Source organism: Theropithecus gelada, chromosome 7a (assembly GCF_003255815.1).
Source record: "Theropithecus gelada isolate Dixy chromosome 7a, Tgel_1.0, whole genome shotgun sequence".
Taxonomy (NCBI): Eukaryota; Metazoa; Chordata; class Mammalia; order Primates; family Cercopithecidae; genus Theropithecus; species Theropithecus gelada.
In genome coordinates, this window is record NC_037674.1 from 44,448,006 (window position 1) to 44,471,808 (window position 23,803).

The following is a 23,803-nucleotide window of genomic DNA, read 5'->3' on the forward strand; positions in this document are numbered from 1 at the left end:
AGGTCAGCTTGGAAGAAGTGATCACCAAGAGACACCCACGATCTTGTTTAGGCAATAAAGGAATGAAGACCATGGATTAAGAACTGTTGCTGGATATACAGAATATTAAAAGGTGGAAAAGGAAGGTGCTCATAACTCCTGATTTTCTGGACCAAACATAATTTATGGGCTTTATAGACCTAGTGAAAGAGAACGGCGCACGGTTTATTCTAATCGTCCACCTGAGTCATTTGGTTCGGTTTGGGTTGCCAAGGAGGCTCTAACTGGAGCACTTTCTCCAGGTTTTTTGGCGTGCTTGCCTTGGGTATTTTTGAATCACATTAAGTTTTAAGAGACCCTAAAGCCCTGATGCCCACTGGGTTACCGACTTATGGCACTAAGTTGGCTGCCTGTGGCTGTTAATAAACCACGGGGATTGTTGTCAACAAGGACAGATACATCCTTACCTTTCCACACAACTGTATTTTAGTGTCTGTTTCTACATGTCTGCACTCTTCCCCACACACCTCAAGATAGTTTTTCCGGATACATTGTGTTTATTTTTCAGGAACACGGGTTCAAAGGAGAGAGAAACCAGTATGTATGTTGCAAAGTTAAAATACTGTTACATAATAGCAATACAGTTTCATTCTTAGACATATAAAGTTGAGGAGGAAGTAAAAAGTGACAATGTAAATAAAACACATACAGAATGCTTACACTGGGGAAGAAGCTGTAGTAACTTTAATGTTGCAACCTGATGGATTGCAAGTGTAAAGCCCTGCAACTAAGGATTTGACTGAGGAAATTGTTTCAGATAAAATGATAAATGGAATTTGAAGTCTGATGTTTACTCTGAGTAGGTGGGAAATGCAACATAAAAGTTAGAAGTCATTGTTTTATTTCATCTGGGTATAAATAGTATAATTTATTTAACTTGTTGACTTACCTGTCATCCTCAGATTTTGTTAATCTTACTGAAGCCTATTTGTATAGTTGGAATTTATTCTAAGTTTTATTGGCTTCTTTGTAATACACGAGAAACCCCAAATTACCTATTTATGCCATTGAGACAGCTGTTGTTTCTGGAGATGGTGTTTAGGGTTGTATTCAAACAGAACCTTATCAAAACAGGTCAATATAGTGTGTATGATCTGTGTAACACAGGAGTCCTGAAGTTTGTGTTCTCTTTGATGGTAAATGTTCATCTTCTATTTAAAAGTTGAACCACAGTTAAGACCACGCTGCTAGCAATTCGATATGAGACAGTGTCTTTCCAGAGGAGTAATCCCTTAAAAACCAACCAATCAAATGCAGAGATATGCCCCATCCAACTCTGCTAAATAGAAGCAAATAGCTCACTTTATTGTACAAAGATTCAAGAGGAAGACTTAGAAGCCCACCCCCTCTCCCATTAAAGAGAAAGTACAGAAACAAATTAAAATTAGAGTTGAAAAAATCATGACCTGATTACTAAATCACAACATTAAATGTGACAGTTGTTTTTAGAAGCATCTTTCTTTTATGCATTTTGATAACTTTTGTATTAATGTTAGAAAATTGAAAGAAGGCTTCACTGGATGTCAGTCATTACAGAGACTGAAATATCTAAAAGTATATGTATAACCAATTGAATACTTTCCGCTTTCCTTACATACTTGAAATAAGAAATTTTCTTTTGCTTTTACAAATAGATGTATTTGTAAGAAAATTTTCATATGATTTTGCTTTTTTATTATTAAAAAAAAGGAATATAGCTCAGCCAAAGCTGAGCTGTATTTGCCCCACACAACATGACCAAATACAAAAAAAAAAAAAAAACACTGCTCTTACATACCTTATTTTACAAAGTTGTTTTTTAAATTACATTTTATTGTATATTATAGGAGTAAATAAGTGTTCTAAGTGGCAATGCAGAAAATATAGAAAGAAAAGAAATCCTATATCAAGGAATCTTGGCTGAATTTTGAAACGGAGTTGGGAACAGGTAAGAGTTCCTATCTACTGTGTAATTCTACAATAGGAATTGTGTTTGAAAGATGTAGAGTCTCTAACCTCTGAAACTAGGTTTGAGTCACACTGAGAAAAATAAATGAGATACAATTCAAAGTTTGACCCCCTAGAGAGAGAGATGGCCAAGGGAGGAAAGATCTTCCCGCCTTCCAGAATATCCTCCATCAAGAACCATTCCAAATAAATAAGCAGCCTATTTTGTTCTTAAAGACCTATGATCTATGAGTATCTTTAGGCTCTTTTGAAATGTGTAGGAGAGTACTGTTTTACAAATAACCATATCGTTACTATTGCCATTTTATTAGGTTGGTGCAAAAGTAATTACCATTTTTAAAAAAGGCAAAACCACAATTACTTTTGCACCAATAGCACATTTGCCCTTGTTTGGTCTCTGAAAATGGAGACCTTTTGGTTAACATCCTTTTTATGAGTCAAGCTAATATACTCAACTTTTTGTTCTTGAACTTGAATCACATCACTGGCAATGGGCCATAGTACTCTTACCTACATCATGGTTCTGCTGCTTGAACTCCAAAGACAATGACATGGAAAAACTCCAGCTTAATTATATTCTCTTTTGTTTGTATATGTAAATAGTTTTTAGGAATGTAGATTATTATTTTGAAATCTGTGGTAACAAATGTGAAAACTACTACATTTTTATTTGAATAGCAAAATAATGTTGAAGCCTGGGATCTAAAAAGTTTATTCCTTATTTTCTTTTGCTTAATAAAGTATTTGATAATTTAGAAAAAGGATTTTTTTTTTTTTTTTTTTTAATGATTGGGTAGTTACTTTATCAATGGGTGGGTCATGGACAAAAAGCACTGTTGGATGAAAACAGTCATATATGTGACTTTTAAAATTAATAAGCCAGGCATGGTGATGTGCCCCTGTAGGCCCAGCTACTTGGGAGGCTGAAGTGAAAGGATCGCTTGAGCCCAAGAGTTCAAGAACAGCTCAGACAACCAAGACCTGTTTCTCTAAAGACAAAAAATAGTCAAAATCTTTACAAACAGCTTTAAGATGGTTGGTTTCTTTTAAAAAGGAAAAAAGGCCTGGGTGCGGTGGCTCACGCCTGCAATCCCAGCACTTTGGGAAGCTGCAGGCAGATTGCTTGAGCTCTGGAGTTCGAGACCAGCCTGGAGAACATAGTGAAACCATCTTTACCAAAAATGAAAAAAAAAAAAAAGAAAAGAAATTAGCCAGGCATGGTGGCGTGCACCTGTAGTCCCAGCTACTCCAGAGGCTGAGGTGGGAGGATCACTTTAGCCTGGGAGGTGGAGGTTGCAGTGAGCCGAGATCGCACTTCTGCACTCCAGCCTGGGCAACACAGCCAGACCCTGTCTCATAAAAAAAAAAAAAAAAATGCCAGGTGTGGTGGCTCACGCCTGTAATCCCAGCACTTTGGGAGGCCAAGGCGGGTGTATCACCAGAGGTCAGGAGTTCAAGACCAGCCGGGCCAACATGGTAAAACCCCATCTCTACTAAAAATACAAAAAAAAAAAAAAAATTAGCCGGGCTTGGTGGCACGTGCCTATAATCCCAGCTACTCGGGAGGCTGAGGCTGAGGTGGGAAAATTACTTGAACCCAGGAGGCAGAGGTTGCCATGTGCCAAGATTGCGCCATTGCACTCCAGCCTGGGCAACAAGAGCAAAACTCCATCTCAAAAAAAAAAAAAAAAACACTTGCACACTTGTTTGGAAGTCTCTAAAAATTTTGTGAATCAGTTTCTTAAATATATTAAAGACAATTTTGAAGTAGCAATGAGGGAAATTTGTTTACCATTCATCAGGAAGAAAACCAGAGCTGTAAGCTGTTACTTTTAGTATTAAAATATGACTGTGAAGGAAAAAAATAAATGCCTTAAAGACAGATAATGGAATGAGGAGCTATAGAACAAAGTGACCTAAGGCAATTTTGGTTGTAAAATAGAAATACAATTAATTTAGATTCTACTGATTTGTTTTAATCCATCTGGAGTTGAGGTTTACCTCTATGAAGAAAAGAATACTAAAATCTATTAAGATGTGAGGTAGAGATCAGACTTTTTAGGAACTTTTAATATTTTTGCTATTTTCAAATGGCATTTGTAACTTTCATATACATAGTAAAATTATGTGTACAATAATTAAATCCTCTTAGATTCTCTGCTTTGTAATGGCAATTGTTATTTGTACCTCTTAAGTAATGATCTATCTGTAAAACATTTTCTACAACGCCTCTTGAATTAGAAATCAATTTAATGCATTCTGAGAAACTAGTAAATTTTTAATGTATTTCTAGTTGAAATACTGGGTCCTTCCAGGCGAGAGTATATGTATACCCTAAACTTTCTTTGGAAGTTCTGGATCCTAGCAACTATAGAATAAAAACTTTGAATTCATTTGTACATGACGAAATGAGATAGCCATGATAGGTGTTAGAGGACTTTTACCCAGTGGAGGAACATGTTTCATGTTTTACTCTGCTGCGTTGGTCTTTTTTTTTTTTTTTTCCCTTTCTTTTTGAGACAGGGTCTCACTGTCACCCAGGCTGGAGTGCAGTGATGCGATCATGGCTCACTGCAGCCTTGACTTCTTGGGCTCAAGCAATCCTCCTGCCTCAGTCTCCCAAGTAACTGGGGCCACAGGTATGTGCTAGCACACCTGGCTAATTTTTAAATTTTTATGGAGATGAGCTCTCACCATGTTGGCCAGGCTAGTCTCAAACTCCTGGGCTCAAGCGATCCTCCTGCCTGGGCCTCCAAAGTGCTGGGATTACAGATGTGAGCTGTGCTGCCCAGCCTTGCATTGGTCTTATAACTCAATAATGTACGTGAAATTATTGTATATGCCTTCTTGTATATGAGAATTACCACTTCTACATCTATTTGTTGGAGGGCAAGTCAAGTAAGTGTGACAAACATTTTTCACTAGGCTAGACCAACTCATGTCTGTGTTCATGTTGAGAAGTAATTCTATAGATGAGGCAGAAGAGCAGACAAACTCAGGATACAAGTGTGCAAAGATGTATAGCAGACGTGTTGATCATCGTATCATAGCACTTTTATAATAGCAAAAAAAAAAAAGAAAGGGGAAGAGGGAAAATGAAAAAGAAAAAAAAAAAAACAGAAAAGACTCATATGCCCAGAAAAAAAGTCTGGGAGAGTATGTACCAAAAAATGTTTAAAAACTTTGATTACAATGGTTTTGCATGGGTGATGAGGTCATAGTGGTTTTTGGTTTTGGGGTCTTTTATTTGTCTATATTTTAAAAGTTTTCCATTGATAATTTTTGCAATGAAACAGTTATTTTAATGGAAATTATAGGTGTAGATGATATGTGGAATGTTTATGCTAGTCAGAATTTTTGGTGAAGACAACAGAAATTTACCCTGACCAACGCAAGAAAAAGGCAATTTTTATAAGTCTGTCACAGAGCTAAAGAAGAAGAACAAGGTCCAGGAAAGAATAAGCAGCCAGGGAAGCTGGCAACCTGGAGCACAGCCAAGATGGTCCCTGCCCTAGGTACAGTCTTCAGAGGACCCCACACCTCAGAAGTCATCTCTATGCTGTGGGCTGTGAACCCCACCATACCTACAATGATCTCAGCATCCTGCCTTTTTGTGTCACTCCCTCGAGGTTGAAAGCCCTTGGCAAGAACATTTGCAGATGCCCCAGCTGTCAGAGAAAAAAGATTATCTTCCTCCTTCAGCTTCTACGGTGGGATGTGTGACCCTGCCTCCTGCCTATTTTAGGACTCTGCCTAAACAAAGTGTTCTGGTGCTAGGTGACCAAAACCAAAAATCCATGAACATGTTCTAACAAAATAATGCTGTGAAGGTTTCCTGATGATCCATGTTACTCCCATAGTATCTCCTCTCTTCCTCCCTACTACTTACCAGCAAGAGACCATATCACCTATTTAGGATCAATGTAAAGCAGAGCTAATATCTGAAATCCCAATTTCTTTTCAAATGCTTGCCTTCCCAAATTTGAAGTCAGAAGAAACAATGTATTCCTGCTGATGTCAATAAGACTTCCTCAGCTGGGCATCGTGGCTCACACCTGTAATCCCAGCACTTTTTGAGACCGAGGTGGGCAGATCAGTTGAGGTCAGGAGTTTAAGACCAGCCTGGCCAACATGGTGAAACCCCATCTCTACTAAAAATACAAAAGTTAGCTCAGCGTGGTGGCACACACCTGTAATCCCATCTACTTGGGAGGCTGAGGCAGGAGGATGGCTTGAACCTGGGAAGTGGAGGTTGCAGCTAGCCAATATGGTGCCGCTGCACTCCAGCCTGGGTGACAGAGTGAGACTCCATCTCAAAAAAAAAAAAAAAAAAAACTCTACCAAAGCAGAACTGGTGATAATCTTAAGACTTGGAAAAGAAATATCCCTAGTAGAGATATTTGATTTTTAAATTACAAGGAATTTAGTTCTAAGGGATAAACTATATATTTCATAGATAAATGGAAATATCTCTAGATATCAGATGATAGAAGATCTTGAGCAGTAATGGATTACTGCTAATGGATTTCTATCTGCTACTCTGAGCACAAGTTCAGGCTCAAGTGCAGAACTAACATGAAGGGTTTGAGAATTTAGTCAAAATCTGGAAGTAGGCAAGTGGTCACAGGCTAAGTATGGGTTCATAACAGAATGCAGTCATTGAAGGACAATTGTGAAGAAAAAATGCTGATGGTGAAGCGAATGCAAAAACCACAAACACATTGAAGAGGCCTATATTCCTGGGAACAAAGAGGAAGATTATCAATGATGTGCTTGTAGAAAACATATTAATACTGGAATATTGTCTTCTTTCCCATCATTTCAGATCAGTTAGCTTAGATTACTATTCAGCTAGAAAAAAACAAATTACACCCTTGCAAGGACTCTGAACAATATTGGAATTCAGCTGTTTTGTTTCTAATAAAACATGGTTTAACTGTTACCTGGATAGAAGTTCCTTATAAGTGCAAATTACTTCAGAGAATCAGTGCTAAAGATTCTGTTCATTGGTACACTAAGTGTTCTTCATGACCCAGTGTTTTATTTCTTATAATTTAACTTTTTTTCTCAGATAATTTAATGAAAATTATGGCAGTCTGCTCATTGTTCAACAAAATCCATTTCCTCTTCTCCTTGAACACAAAACTTGACTATGTTTCCTAGATGACCCTTGCAGTTAGATGGGGCCATGTGACTGGGTTCTAGCTTGTTGATTATAAGTGATGCTGCCACTTAAAGGCTTGAAAGTGCCACTGCATACTGACTGAGATGCAGTGACCCTTGGAAACCTTGTGTTTATGAGGTGGACCCCCTCTCAGGCTGTATCTCTTAAGAGTCATTTCAGCAACCTATTTACTTGCCCACCAAGAGATGAATTGTGACCAAGAAACTTTTATGGGGCTGTGCCATTATGTGCTTGTATCTGTTTGTTACTGTAGCCTATGCTAGTAACTAGTACAATAATAAAGGTTTTTTTCGGTCTTAGTTTTCTATTCATTTGTAGACCAATTGTAAATGTGAATATTGTATTTCCATTGTATCTTGGCTTACATGTTCAAAGCACCATAAAACAGATAGAAGGATTATATTAACAAGTACTTATTGAAGAAAAGATCAGTGCAAGGGAGTCTATAGAATAACATGTAAATGTGTCTCTTTCCCCCAAACTTAGTGCTTGGCTCATAGTAAGTATAAAATAAATGCCTGTTGTTTCATCAATAAGTAACCGTCCCCTCCCAAGCTGCAGACTCACATTTTAATTGCTCATTGAGCATTTCCAAACAGCTGTCTTACAGGAACAAACTACATGACATTTCCAAAATGAATCTCTTCCTTGCCAGCCTCTGCCTACTCTGCCTCCACCAAACTACCTTTATCCTCCTGGCTCTCCTGTTTTGATTAATGGTACCCTTGGAATTGTCCTCTGTTGACTCCCATAACCAAATAGTTACCTCGTCCTCTAAATTTCCAACTACCTTTCCTCCTACCAGCCCCACTTTTTCACCAGTCTATCCAAGCAAGCTCGCCCCACTCTCTCATGTCTAAATTGGCACCGTGTGCTAAGAGTTCCCAGGCTTTGGGTTTTCTCACCAATAACATTTCAAAAAAGGGTTTAGGACCAACATAGAATTCCCAACTTTTAATTTTGCCAGATAAAGACATTCTTTAAAAAACTTATCTTTTATTCTATAGACTATTTTAAGAATGGTAATGTAGAGAGGACTCAGCTTTAGAATATAGGACACTCCTCTACATTGAATTTAATTTTATGAGAATTCACTACCTTGTTCAAGATTGGGTAGTTGGAAAGTCTTGCCTAGATCAGCACTGGCCCTGAGGTCTTGATGTGGTCTTGTGGCCAGATGAATGTTTCTGAGTTCCAGTTCCAGTGCTCCTCTGGTCAACAACAGCCTCTCTGGTTCCCTGTGGCCTGCTTTCCCCAACCTGGCATTAAAACTCCCCAAAGAAGACCTCACACTACCTTTCCAGTGTTATCTCTTAATTTCCAGGCAAATTAGACCTTCCATTATTCCTTTTTGTTTCCTCTCTTTGACTATGCAGTTATTGCACCTGTACAGTCTATCCTTTTTCCCCCCCAACTCAAAATTCTACCCAAAATTTAAGACCACATTTGATATCACTGCCTCCTTTGAAACCTTTGATCCACTTTACCCACACAAACAAGAGCTTTCCTCTCCTTGAACTTGCATAACATTGTAAAGTATAGCAAGTGGCTGCTTTCTTCCACATGCTGTGCTTATTTACCTCTCCCACAAAATTACAATAAATCCTTGAAGAAAAATGTTTGATTCATTTTTATTACCCCTCCCTTATTTGAACATTAAATATTTAATATATGTTTAATGACTTAATGAATACTTTAAACATAGTGAGCTCCAGACTTTAAAAAGTATCTTTGAAATGTTTAAATAACTTTAATCTTCAATGTCAAGTAAATAACAATAGGGTATTGGGGAAACAGAGATTGCTAAGTAACTTGTTTATTCTTTCCAAAATGAGGGAAACAAAAATAAATTCCAGTTTCTATGACCATAACACAGAAGATTTTTCTACTATAAAGATTTTATTTTGGGCTCCTACCCAGGAATTGTCTTTTATTTTAGGGTCCTAACCAGGAATTGAATTGTCTTAAAAGACAATTTGTAGGAGAAATAGGAATTACAGATCTTCCTAACTCTGATCTAATTTTGTGTACAAGCCATTTTTAGTGAAGGTACTTGGGCACGGCTTTTATTCCTTTAGATTTTGTTTTCACCAAAAAGCAAGAAAAAAATGGGGTGACAAAACTCATCTATTTCCCTCTCATTTCACTTTTGAAGGAAATCTGAGCACTTGTACTTCCATGTTCTGTCTTTGACCTAAGAAATATTTTTTTCTATAGTGTGCTATTATTATGAAAATCAATATTGGCCGAGCACGGTGGCTCACGCCTGTAGTCCCAGCACTTGGGAGGCTGAGGCGGGCAGATGACCTGAGGTCAGGAGTTCAAGACCACCCTGGCCAACATGATGAAACACTGTCTCTACTAAAAATATAAAAATTAGCTTGGCATGGTGGCACACACCTGTAATCCCAGCTACTCGGGAGGCTGAGGCAGGAGAATCGCTTGAACCCTGGAGGTGGAGGTTGCAGTGAGCTGTGATCATGCCATTGCTCTCTAGCCTGGGTGACAAGAGCCAAATGTCTCAAAAAAAAAAAAGAAAAGAAAAAAAGTAAATTTTAAACTTTTATTCCTCTTATAGGAATAACAGAAAAATCCTCAAAGATTAGGTCAAATATATTCTATCTTGTTATTAATCGTCTTGGGGGTTGTTTTTTGTTTTTTTGAGATTGAGTTTCACTCTTGTCGCCCAGGCTGGAATGTGGTGGTGTGATCTCAGCTCACTGCAACCTTCACCTCCTGGGTTCAAGCGATTCTCCTGCGTAAGCCTCCTGAGTAGCTGGGATTACAGGTGCCCGCCACCACGCCTGTCTAATTTTTGTATTTTTAGTAGAGACGAGGTGTTGCCATGTTGGCCAGGCTGGTCTCAAACTCCTGACCTCAGGTGATCCACAAGCCTTGGCCTCCCAAAGTGCTAGAATTACAGGCATGAGCCACCGCACCCGGTCTTTTTTTTGTACTTTTTAGTAGAGACGGAGTTTCACCATATTGGTCAGGCTGGTCTCGAACTTTTAACCTCAGGTGATCCACCCACCTCAGCCTCCCAAAGTGCTGAGATTACAGATATGAGCCACCGCGCCCAGCCATGATTAAGTGTTTTATGGAAGGTATGAAAATAAAAGACAGAACCCTATAAAAATATAGAACTTTCTTGGCTCTTAGCACTGGCCAGGAAAATACAACTTGTAATCTGAATTTTAGTCAGAGTATGTGGTAAGAGCCTTTTTATGTGTAGCCGTGCACTACAACTAGAGATGGGGAAAGCATAATGGTTTTTCAAATTTATTCCTTCAAAAAAATAAATTTCTTGACATCCAGTTCCAGTCATGATTGAGGAGCTGGTATTGGATTCACCTTTCTGATGTAAACAACGATAGAAGCTAGACACATTATGTAAAATGACAACATGCGTCACTGGATTATTATCCTTCAGAAAAAGGAAGCATGTGGCCAACCTCACATTCATCCCAGCACAGAGAGATGGAGCCCAAAGAGAGAGCAGCAGTGTCTCTGGGCAGAAGAAACAAAGATTGGAGCTCAGGCCTTCTAACACAGTTGGGTTTGGAGGGCAAGGTCACTTAGAGACAGGAGCTACAGAAAAGGAACCCTCGCAAATTGCATTAAAATTTCCCTCAGCTATTCAGCGCACTGTTAAGATCTGTATTTTCAGGGCAAGACTTCAGAATGTCTAGCAGGTAATAGTTTTTGGGAAGCTGAGAGCTGAACAGAGATTTCAGAGGTTGCACAATAATGTGGATATGCAAGCCGTTAGGCTCATTCTAATGTAGAATGGGTAAACCTTCATGGATGCCGAGGTATTCACAGAGACTGGAAAGCCCCCATCCTAGGATTATGGACCATGAATTACCAGTGTTACACAGTAGGAGTGAAGGCTAAATTTATTTATTTATTTACTTAGTTATCTATTTTTTAATGTAATACCATTTATTTAACCTCAAAAAATTTCAACATTCTAAACATACAAAAAATAACAACAAAATAACAAATTGTGTTTAAGTATGGAAGATTCTTGAACTTTCATTCATACAGTGGCTCTTCGCTTTGCTGACAGTGAAGAGTTCTACAATTTGTTTAGAAACAAAGTTTAAAAACTACCGCACTTAACTAAAACAAAACAAAAGGAAACAAAAAAGCTCCTCATGCCAGCTGATCCCCCTTTGTCCACAGCTAAGATGGCAGCAGAATGCTGTCACTATACACAGAAACAAGACAATCTGAAGCTAAATGGATGCCACTGCAGAGTCAACAGGCCCAGCCTCACAGTGCACGCCCTGAGCTACCGCCCCTCCAAAAGGCATCTTCTCCACTGCCTCGATGCCAAGCAGGGAGTGTCAAGAGTTCGTCTCGTTTGTTTTGTTCTTTTTACAAATATATATAAAATATACAATATATGCATATTATATGTTATATATGCATATTATATATACATATATGCAATATATATACATTACATATATTACATAAATATTACATATATAATATATACATGTATTATATGTATAATGTGTATATATTATATATAGGTATAATATATAATATATGCATATATTATATACATATACATTATATTATATATAATATATACGTATATTTTATATATAATATATACATATATACACACACAGTCGATAACTTAGAATTTCTAGCCAATAACCACATAGTTAACACCACCTTACCAAAAAAAAAAAAAAGCCAGAAACATCTTTAGATGCCTTGTCACACCAACAGCAAAGTGCACAGAGGGAGGAGAACACGAGAGTGGCTTTTCATTTTGGAAATGTTTGCGTGGGGTCAACGACTGAGGAGAAGCTGGGAGCGAGCCCAGGCGGCAGTTTTTAGGTTCATCAGCACTGCACTGCAGGAATGGCAGACTTTGGGATCTCTGCTAGCCAGTTTATGGCAGTGGTCTGGGATAAGTCATCCCCAGTGGAGGCTCTGAAAGATCTAGTGGATAAACTTCAAATGTTAACTGGCAATGAGGGCCGCGTGTCTGTGGAAAACATCAACCACCTGTTGCAGTCTGCCCACAAATAATCCAGCTTTGACATTATTTTGTTGGGTTTAGGCCTGGGAAGTACCACTCTGCACAGTGCTGAGATTTTTGCCTGAAATCGCCCGGATCCTTCAGCCTAGTGGATGTCTTTTTCTGAAAGAACCATAGAGACAGCTGTAGGTAACAATAGCAAAGCGAAGACAGCAAGCTGTGTTCAGCCCTGACTCCTTCTGGTCTTGTGGAAGTGAAAGAGCTGCCGTGGGAGCCCTTAAGCCCTGAGGAGGTACAGTCTGTTCAAGAACACCTGGGTCATGAAAGTGACAGCCTGCTGTTTGTTCAGATCACAAGCAAAAAAAACAAGCAAACTTTGAAGTAGGTTCTTCTAGTTAGCTTAAGCTTTCCATCACCAAGAAGTCATCTTCAGTGAAGCTTGCTGGGTACCCTGCTGCTGCCAAGCTGTGGACCCTCTCAGCCAATGATATGGAGGATGACAGCATGGCTCTCATTGACTCAGAGGAGCTGCTGGATCCAGAAGATCTGAAGAAGCCAGATCCGGCTCCCCTGTGGACTGCTTGTGGGGAAGGGAAAAAAAGGAAGACCTGCCAGAGCTGCACCCATGGCCTTGCTGAAGAACTGGAAAGAGAAGTCAAGGGAGCAGATGAGCTCCCAACCCAAGTCAGCTTGTGGAAACTGCTATCTGGGCGATAGTTTCTGCTGTGCCAGCCGCCCCTACCTTGGGATGCCAGCCTTCAAACTTGGGGAAAAGGTGCTTCTGAGTGATAGCAGTCTTCACCATGCCTAGGAGGGACCTGACATGGGACACATCTGCTCCTCTGGCCAACTCCTGTTCCTCAAATCCCACCACTGTGCTCCTCCCACCTCCTCTGGATTTCTTCTCTCTGTTTGAGATCCGTTTGCAAAGTGGGTGCTTAGCAGACAGAGTGAAGCTGGCTGGGGGGCACAGTTGTGTGTAGTGCTGCTGTGTATCAAAAGACCAAGGTATTATGGGGCCCCATTACCCAGAATGGGATGGGTTTCTTCACCTCGTGTTAAGAGAAGGGAGTATGTCCTGAAGAAGCCCTTCTCCTTATGTTAAAATGCTGACCAGACACTCTTGAGCCCAGGCATGCTTGAGCATCAACACTCTGTGACAAAGCTCCAGGCCCTGGCCCCTAGTCTAATCTCAGCAATGCTGCCACCTTACTTGTCTTTCAGAGTTGTTCGTTTACTTCATTCTTTGTGACACAGTCAAGTGTCTCATGACCTCAGGGCACCAGAGGGGTCATTCACTGGTTGTTGTGATGATATCCAGTGTCCCTCTGCCCTGTTCTACCCCCAGCCCCATTTTACTGTAGCATTGCATCTGTGTCCTGTTGTCATTTCTGTTAACCTTCAGGTATTAAACGTGCTGCATATCTTGAAAATAAATAAAATAAAAGTGTTTGGAAATATGTACAACTTTGATACAGTTTCAGGGTGCTCCAGACACCCATGACCACTTCATGTAAACCACTGAAAATTTCTAGAGCACTTTGATAGGCTACAATATGATCATGATCAAATTTTGTAATTCTGAAATAAGACGTGTCAATTATGGCATGTGAGGGCTAAATTTCAATTTGCTGCTAGAACAAGATTAAACATGCAGAAGAATATAATCTAGAGCCCATCCACTGTTTTAATCACTATATCCAGCATACAAAAAAAAAAATCACTGAACATGCAACAAAAAAAGAAAAAGGAAGAAACAACCAATCATGAGATAAAACAGTAAAAGAAGCAGACCCAGAGATGATTCAGATACAAGAGTTAGTGGACAAGGACTTCAAAATAATGATCATGAGTATATTTCAAAAAATTGGAAAGATGGATAACATGGATGAAAAGATACAGTACTTTAACTGATCATTTGAATCTCTGAATAGGAGTCAAATGGACATTTATAAATGCAAGTTGAAATATCTGAAATTAAGAACTATTTGAATGGTTACAGCACCAGTCTAGATTCAAAAATAGTCATATAAAATATTCAAATGGAACACAGAAGGAAAAAACATAATGGGGATAAAAAATAACAGAGAGATGTGGGGCATAGGCAAAAGGTCTAACGTATGTGTAATTAGCATTTAGAAAGAGAAGAGAAAGAGAAAGAACATAAGTAATCTTGAAAAAATAATGGCTGAGAATTTTCCTAATCTAATAAATGATAAAGTCCACAGATTTGAAAAGCTTCAAGCAGGATAATAAATGCACACCTAAGCACAGCACAATAAAACTTCTGAAAACTTAAGATAAAAAGAAAATCCCTTTTTTTTGAGATAAAGTCTTGTTCTGTTGCCCAGGCTGGTGTGCAGTGGCACTATCTTAGCTCACTGCAACCTCAACCTCCTGGGTTCAAGCGATTCTTGTGCTTCAGCCACTTGAGTGGCTGGGACTACATGCACGTGCCACCAAACCCAGCTAATTTTTGTATTCTTAGTAGAGATGGGATTTCGCCATGTTGGCCAGGCTGGTCTCGAACCCGTGACCTCAAGTGATCCATCCTCTTCGGCCTCCCAAACTGCTGGGATTACAGGCATGAGCCACCAAACCTGGTCCAAAAAGAAAATCTTAAAAGCAGCCCAGGGCCAGGCGTGGTGGCTCACGCCCATAATCCCAGCACTTTGGGAGGATGAAGCGGGTGGATCACCTCAAGTCAGGAGTTTGAGACCAGCCTGGCCAATATGGTGAAACCTCGCCTCTACTAAAAATACAAAGGTTAGCCAATCGTGGTGGTGGGCGCCTGTAATCCCAGCTACTCGGGAGGCTGAGGCAGGAGAATCACTTGAACCGGAAAGGCGGAGGTTGCAGTGAGCAGAAATCATGCCACTGTACTCCAGCCTAGGCAATAGAGTGAGACTCAGCCTTAAAAAAAATAATAATAGGCTGGGCGCGGTGGCTCAAGCCTGTAATCCCAGCACTTTGGGAGGCCGAGACGGGCGGATCACGAGGTCAGGAGATCGAGACCATCCTGGCTAACACAGTGAAACCCTGTCTCTACTAAAAAAATACAAAAAACTAGCCGGGCGAGGTGGCGGGCGCCTGTAGTCCCAGCTACTTGGGAGGCTGAGGCAGGAGAATGGCGTAAACCCGGGAGGCGGAGCTTGCAGTGAGCTGAGATCCGGCCACTGCACTCCAGCCTGGGTGACAGAGCAAGACTCCGTCTCAACTACAACAACAAAAATAATAATAATAACAATAAAGGCAGTCAGAGAAAAAAATGATACAATTTCTCTTGGGGAACAACAGTAAAGATAACTGATCTCTTATCAAAAACCTATGGACAGCAGAAGACAATAACATCTTTAAAATGCTGAAAGAAATACAAAGCTAAACAAAAACCCTGTCAACCTAGAATTCTGTTACCCTCCACCAAAAAAAAACTTCAAATATGAAAGTGAAAAAAATGTCCTCAGACAAATAAGAACTGTGAAGTTGCACACTAGTAGACTAACATGAGAAGAAATCCTAAAGTAATTTATCAGGTCAAAAGAAAATGATCCCATGTCATCCTCCCCAGTAAATATGAAAGAAGACCATTCTCCCTTTTTTTTTTTTTTTTTTTGAGATGGAGTCTCGCTCTGCCACCCAGGCTAGAGTGCAGTAGCATGACCTTGGTTCACTGTAACCTCCACCTCTTGGGTTCAAGCAATTCTCCTGCCTCAGCCTCCCTAGTAACTGGGATTATAGGCAGCTGCCACCATACCCAGCTAATTTTTATATTTTTAGTAGAGACGGGATTTCACCGCGTTGGCCAGGCTGGTCTCAAACTGCTGATGAGACCAGGTGATTCATCTGCCTTGGCCTCCCAAAATGCTGGGATTACAGGTGTGAGCCAGCATGCCTCACAGCAGACCATTTACTATTAAAACAACAATTATAACAAATACTTGCAAAGTTTATAACATAAGTAGAAAATTAAATATACCATCTTGGGCAACATAGTGAGACCCTGTCTCTACAAAAAAATTCAAAAAATTAACCAAGCTGTGGGAGGCTGAGGTGGGAGGATTGCTTGAGACCAGGAGGTAGAGATTGCAGTGAGCTGAGATTGTGCCACTGTACTCCAGCATGGGTGACAGCGCCAGAATGATACTTCCCTAAAATTAGGAAAAGGTAAGAATATGCATTATCACCACTTCTGTTTGACATTATATTGAAAGTCCTAGCCAGTGTGATAAGACAGGAAAAAGAAATAGGTATGCAGATTGAAAAAGAATGAAGCAAGACTGTCTTTATGGCAGTCATGATTGTTTACATTTAAAATCCTTAAAAATCTATGAAAAAATACTAAAACTGAAAAGCGAATTTAAAAATATTGTGTAATACAAAGTCAATATACAGTCAACTATATTTGTATATGCTACCAACAAACAATTGAAATATAAACTTTAAAAATACCACTTATGATACTATTCAGAAGTATAAAATATTTGAGAATAAGTTTGATAAAATATCTTCAAAACATTTATACTCCAAACTATAAAACATTGTAAGAAAATTTAGCAAATACCTAAATGAATGGCAATATATGATGTTCATAGAATAGAAATTTAGTATTATTAGGGTAACAGTTTTCCCCAATTTGATATATAGATTCAACATAATCCTGATCAAAATACCAAGCAGTACTTTTTTTGTAGCAAATCAAGCTAAGTGTAGAATTTATATTTACATGGCATTGGATTGGAATTAGAAGTGTTGGCATAGATGGGCATGATGGTTCACACCTGTAATCCCACCCAGCACTTTAGGGGGCAGAGGTGGGCAGATTGCTTGAGCCCACGAGTTCCAGACCAGCCTGGGCAATAGGCTGGGAAACCCTGTCTTTACTAAAAATAAAAATAAAGAATTGCTGTAGACTCATGGTTTTCAATACACATAGTTAGATATAGAAAATTCAAAGACCTAGGAAAAGCAATCTTGCAAAAGAAGAACAGAATTGGAGAGCTTATACCACCTGATTATCAATGCGATAGTGGCCAGGCACAGTGGCTGACACCTGTAATCCCAGCACTTTGGGAGGCCGAGGCAGGCGGATCACCTGAGGTCAGGAGTTTGAGACCAGCCTGATCAACATGGAGAAACCCTGCCTCTACTAAAAATACAAAATTAGCCAGGTGTGGTGGCACATGCCTGTAATCCCAGCTACTCGGGAGGCTGAGGCAGGAGAATTGCTTGAACCCGGGAGGCAGAGGTTGTGGTGAGCCGAGATTGTGCCATTGTACTCCAGCCTGGGCAACAAGAGCAAAACTCTGTCTCTAAATGAATGAATAAATAAATGCTATGGTAACCAAGTACCGTGGGATATTGGTGTATTGATAGACTACAGATCAATGGAATAGAATAGAGTCCAGAAATGAATCTCCAATATATGGCAATTTATTTATTTACTTGTTTATTTTTTAGAGATAGTGCCTTGCTCTCTCTCAGGCTGCACTGCAGTGGCACAATTATAGCTCACTGCAGCCTCTGTCCCGTGGGCTCAAGTGATCATCCACCTCAGCCTCCTGAGTAGCTAGGACTACAGGTGCACACCACCACACCTGGCTAATTTTTAAATTTTTGTAGAGAGTCTCACTGTGTTGCTCAGGCTGGTCTTGAACTCCTGATCTCAAGCAGTCCTCCCGCTTTGGCCTCCCAACATGCTGGGAATACAGGTGTGAACCACCATGTTCACCTGGTAATTGATTTTTGACAAAAGACCCAAGGTCATTCATCAAGAAATGAATATATTTTTCAATAAATGGTGTTGGAAAACTGGATATCTGCATTTAAAAAATAACTTTGACCTCTGTCTCACAGCATACACAATTTATTTTTAAATGGGAGAATATCTTTCTGAATTTAGGTAAGTGTTTCAGACAGGACACACAAAAAAGCACACTAGCCATAAAATTAAAAACTTACACATTGGACTTTGTAATAAGTAAAAATGTCTGCTCAATACCATTAAGAAAATAAAAAGCAGGCGACAGTGTGGTTGAAAATATTCTCAATGTATTGATTTAAAAAGGACTTGGATCCAGAATAAATGAACTCCTACAAACCAATAAACAAGAAAAACAACTTTATAAGTGGGCAAAAACCCAATCAGACATTTGACAAAGGAAGATGTATAAATGGCTAGTAAGAACATGCCACATGATGGGGATTTGGTGAGGTAGGGGGAGGCAGCTGCAATAGGTTAGAACAGTATTATCAGAGCCTGAGAAAGGTGAGTAAAGCATCCCCACAGTGGAAGTCCTGGCATGGTCAGAGCCCAGGTAGGGAGAGAAGGCCAGTCATGTAGGAGGAAGCCTGGCATGGAGGAGTTCAGAGCTCCAGCAGAGAGAGAAAGAGAGGTGGTCATGTCCAGGGACAGTGCAGCATGGCGTACTGGAGTAGGAGCCCCAGGGTGAGACAGATATCCAGATAGGGGCAGCCCAGTGTTGCATATCAGAGCCTGAACTAGGAGAGCAGAGTCCATAGGGGAGATAGCCCAACCTGGGGAATTGGAGCCTTAGCCCGGTGAGAGGGATGTTGCTGTGAAGGTGGCCCAGCATGGGGAGTCAGAGCGTAAGTGGAGAAAGGAGGGCATCTACTGGAGGGGAGGCTCAAAGAAGATTTCAAGGGGCGAGGTGAAGAGGGTACACTGGCAGAGGGATGACCTGGAATGGAGCGTCAGAGAGTGAGCGCGATGAAGAGGTTACCATGCTGGGGAGGGGATGGCAATGAACATGGGAGATTGGATGCACTTAGCATATTGACCAAATAAGTGGATATAATAAGGATAGCACGTGTCAGAGAAAGGAGCTATGAATGCAGAAAGGGGAAAAACTAAAGTGAACTCTATGGTGTTGGATTGGATTTAGAAGTACTGGCATAGGCCGGGCACGGTGGCTCACGCCTATAATCCCAGCACTTTGGGAGGCTGAGGTGGGCAGATCGCTTGAGCCCAGGAGTTCAAGACCAGCCTGGGCAACATGGGAAAACCCCGTCTCTACTAAAAATAAAAAAAGAACAAATATTAGTGTACACTCATGGCTTTCAATACACATAGGTGTAGAAATAAATTCAGATGTAAACGTATATGCTTGTGTGTGTTTGTGTATCCATCCATATATTCTCTAGCTATGTTCTGAGACAGGCCCTGGAAGCAGTAACATGCCATAAAATTGAGCACACCAAGTGCCTAAATTTTGGTTTCTAAATACAAGTTTTCACTAAAAGAAACTAGGCTTCCTTGAAGAAATGGCTGATTCCAGGGTTGGATAGAAAAAATATAGGGGATTCTGGATATTCTTGTTCCAGAAAGGAATAGGTTGTTCCAAGAATGATAGGAACATGTGCGTCAAAAGGACACAGAAGCCAGTTTGGAGAGCCAAATTTAGCACAATTTGAGTATTAAAATAAATGATAGATTATAACTCACTGAAGAATATAGGAAACCACAAGTTTATGCAGATATAAATTAATAAATGAACAAATTAAAAATCTGTCTGGGAAACAACTTGTTAACTAATCTCAGAGTACCTCTGTGCAAAAGTATTACTTACAAAGGGAAAACAGTAACTTTAGTGGAGAAGACTTGCAAACACCACCTAATTCAAGTGATCGTGAACATCATCAGTAAAGGGGCAAATGAAAGTGATGTGCCTTCTATGATAATCTTGCCAAAGCTGCATAATCTGAATGTAATTATGAAGAGACATTAGATAAACCCAAATTTTGTGGACGTGTCTAGAAGTGAAATTTCTAGATAAACCCAAATTTGGGGCTGTTCTTCAATATGCTTGGCCTGTAAACTTCAAAAGTAGCAAGATCATGAAAGTCAAGGAAACCTGAGAACAGTTCCAGCTTGGTGGAGACTAAAGAAATTTGACAACTAAATGCAGCATATAATTTTCGAATCATCCTTTTACTAGAAAGAATATTATTGGGATAATTGTTAAAGTTCGAGGCTGAGCACGGTGGCTCATGCCTGTAATCCCAGCATTTTGGGAGGCTGAGGCAAGAGGATCACTTGAGCCCAGAAGTTCGAGATCAGCCTCAGCAACATGTCAAGATCCTGTCTCTACAAATAAAATAAAATTTAAATTTAAAGAAAGCTTGAATAGGGTCTGAGAATTAGATGGTTGTTTGTATCAGTAATTTCCTGATTTGTTGGCTGTATGTGGTTAAGTAGGAGAATGTCTTTGTTAGTATAAAATGCACACTAAAGAATTAGGGGGAATGGAGCAGGTTGGCAATTTATTCTAAAATGTTCAGAAAAAAAGTTATTTGTTTTGTTCTTGCAACTTTCTCTAAATATGTGATTATGCCAAAATTTTGTTAACTATTATCATCACACACATACACACACACACAAATAATACCAAGTGTTTGTGAGGAAAGGGAGCAGCTGTCCCACTTAGGAAAATTGTGTGTCTGTTTCTCTTAAAGTTACACCTAACCTAGGTGTAACAAACTTTTGCTTCTAGACACATCCACAAAAGGACCTGTGTATTCTTAAGTTTTATTCAACATATCCCCAAACTAGAAAGAACCCAAATGTCCATTAATAAGCAAATGGATAAATTGTGGTTTGTCCATACAATGTGAATACTATTCAGCAATAAACAGGAATGAGCTGCTAACACACGGAACAACATGGATGAATCTCAAAAGTGTTATGTTGCATGAAAGAAGTCAGACACAAGTGAGTTTGTACTTATGAGTCCATTGATATGAAATTCAAGGACATTCAAAGCTAAACTATAGTGATTGAAATTAGAATAGAATAGTTGTTGCTTTGGGGAAAAGGAGATTGACTGAAAAGGATTGTGGGAAAATTTCTGGGTGCAGAAATATTTTATATCTTTTTTTTTTTTTGACAGAGTCTCTGTTGCCCTGGCTGGAGTGAAGTGGCATGATCTAAGCTCACTGCAACCTATGCCTCCCAGGTTCAAGTGATTCTCCTGCCTCAGCCTCCCGAATAGCTGGGATTACAGGCTACCGCCACCGCGCCCAGCTAATTTTCGTGTTTTTAGTAGAGATAGGGTTTCACCATGTTGACCAGGCTGGTCTCAAACTCCTGACCTCAAGTGAGCCACCCACCTCGGCCTCCCAAAGTGCTGGGATTACAGGAGTGAGCCACCGTGCCTGGCCATGTTTTATATCTTGATTGGGTGGTGGTATATATTTGACAAAACTAATCAAATTGTACATTTAAAATCTATGCATATTGTTTTTGTAAACTATATCTCAATTTAAAAAGCTAAAAACTTTAAAATGTACTAAATCCTCAGCAGTGGTTATCTGTAGGGAACGGGATTCCCACATTATGTATTTCTGAGGTTTTGAACTATTTCAACCAGTATGTCTTAGTTTTTAAAAAGAGCCACACTGAGCATCTAAAAATATAATTACATGAAGATAGTAGGATTTGTCCAAATTGCACTCAAGCAACTAGTTATTTTGAGGAAAACTTAAGTTAGATCTTCTTTTAATATATACAAAAAAAACTTAGGTAAGTCAAAGAGGTAATGTATAAAATCAAGCCACAAATTTTAAATTAAGTCATAAATAGTAGAAAACAGGGGTTAACATTTATCTGCTTTCCGAGTTGCAAAGAAACTTTCAATGGTTAAAAGTAATGTTAGGAACTCTAACCAAGTAAATTTTTGCTACATTAGAATACCCCAATACATAATGAAATGGAAGCAATTAAATGTAACAGGAAGTTGGGGGAATCTACAAAAACAGAAGGACATTCAACAGATTTATAAATAAAGAATGTAAATCTAGAAAGGAAAAAAGAGTGGAAAGAAAGGAGGGAGGAAGGTAGGAAAGGAACAATGGCAGGAGGGAAAGAAAAAAGAAGACAAGAAAAAAAAAGGGAAAGGAGTTAAGGAAGAACAGAGTGGGGAGAACACAGATGGTTAATCAGCAGGTGGATAAAAAACCTGAATTTTTACACCCAAATTAAATCTATCAAAGTAGCAAAATTATTGTTAAATGATAGCATTCGATGGCAGCCGTGGCGTGGCGAGATGAATGTATGTTCAATACGTGGAAGGGTGTAATTGTTACATTTCTGAAAGCCAATCTAGGGATGTGTAGTGATAATCCTTAATATGATTATATATTTTGAACCAGAAATACCACATTTTGGAATCCGTCTAAAAGAAATAATAAAAACACTTTTCAGGATTATTCATAAATCAAAACAAGAAAAATTAAACGCCAACATTAAGGGACTAATTCTTAAATTATGAGACATCCGTTTGATGGATTATTATTCTACCATTAAATGGTGTTTACAAGGAGTTTTTAATACTACGTTTTTCTTTTTTTAATGTTTTATGCTCACGATAACTTAAGGACAGCAAGGCTGAACTCTGTGTGTGTGTGTGTGGGCGCGGGGGCGGGGGGGGGGGAGGCGGGGTGGAGGCAGTATTTAAATACAATGAAGGAGAACAAAACTGAAGCGTGTCTTAGAGGCCAACTGTGCTTTCACCACCCGTCCGAAATAGAAACTTCCCGGTGGTGAAAGCACAATTGGCTTCTAAGAACACGCTTCAGTTTTGTCCTCCTTCACTGTATCGAAATACTGCCTCCACCCTTCCCCGCCCCCGCCCCCCCCCGACACACACACGTGTGTGTTTCAGGGGCTGCTCAGGAGACAGGCGGCTCTGCGCTGCCGCCGTGGCGGGCTCCGTGCACACCGCGCTAGGCTCACAGGGCAACTGGCAGGTCCAGAGAGCGGCGTGGAAGCAGCTGCTGCGACGGTGGCAGCGGAGATGAAGGTGTCAGCCTGACGCGGGCGGTTCCTGAGAGCTCTCTGGGGCGCCTCAGCGACTCTCACATCTGTTCAGCATCTGGCTGCCACCCCCTCAGGAGAATCATAGATCCCCTTCCCTTCTCCCAAATATCCCTCAAGTTCCTCCCAAGGCAAACTCCAGCTGGAAGGGGGCATCCTGGGAAGTGTAGTTCCCGTTGCTCTGCATTGCGGAGGAGGGGCGGGAAGGATGCTGAGCGCTGTCTGTTTATCCAACACAACACGCCAGGTCCGGCTGGAAATCGTCCCACCTTACCTGTCAGCCAGGGAGTCAGAAGGTCACAGGTTGAGTCGGAAAAGGATCTGGATTATAGATAGCAGAGCTTGGACTATATATAGTTTATAAGTAAAATAGTTTTGTTTTTTTTTAATGTGTATGGCATTCCCAGTGTATTTTATTATACATTTGCAAAACAATACAAGGCAAAAGCTGTATCATTTAAACCAAGTTATACAAGCTTTTAGAAGTTTAGAAAAAAACAGCATTAGAAACTTTTCACTTGAAACCCTCATATATTGGAGGGAATGTAAAATATGCAGCCACTGTGGAAAACAACTTGGCCATTTCTCAAAAAGTTAAACGTAGAGTTTTCATTATAACCCAGCGATTCTATTCCTAGGTATATTCATTTTCATGTTTACAAAAACATTGTGTTTTTGTGTTCACACAACAATTTGTACACCCATGTTCACAGCAGCGTTATGCATAATAGTTCAAACATGGAAAGTCACCCACATATCCACCAACGAATGAATTAACAAACAAAATGTGGTATATCTA

General features: G+C 39.8%; 1 protein-coding gene and 1 pseudogene across 1 annotated transcript in view; both read left to right on the plus strand.

Annotated features, from left to right (window-relative positions):
* Positions 1–23,803, plus strand: part of SPESP1 (sperm equatorial segment protein 1) — a 130,500-nt gene that overhangs the window by 3,458 nt on the left and 103,239 nt on the right. The window lies entirely within an intron of this gene.
* Positions 12,053–12,984, plus strand: LOC112627448 (annotated as a pseudogene).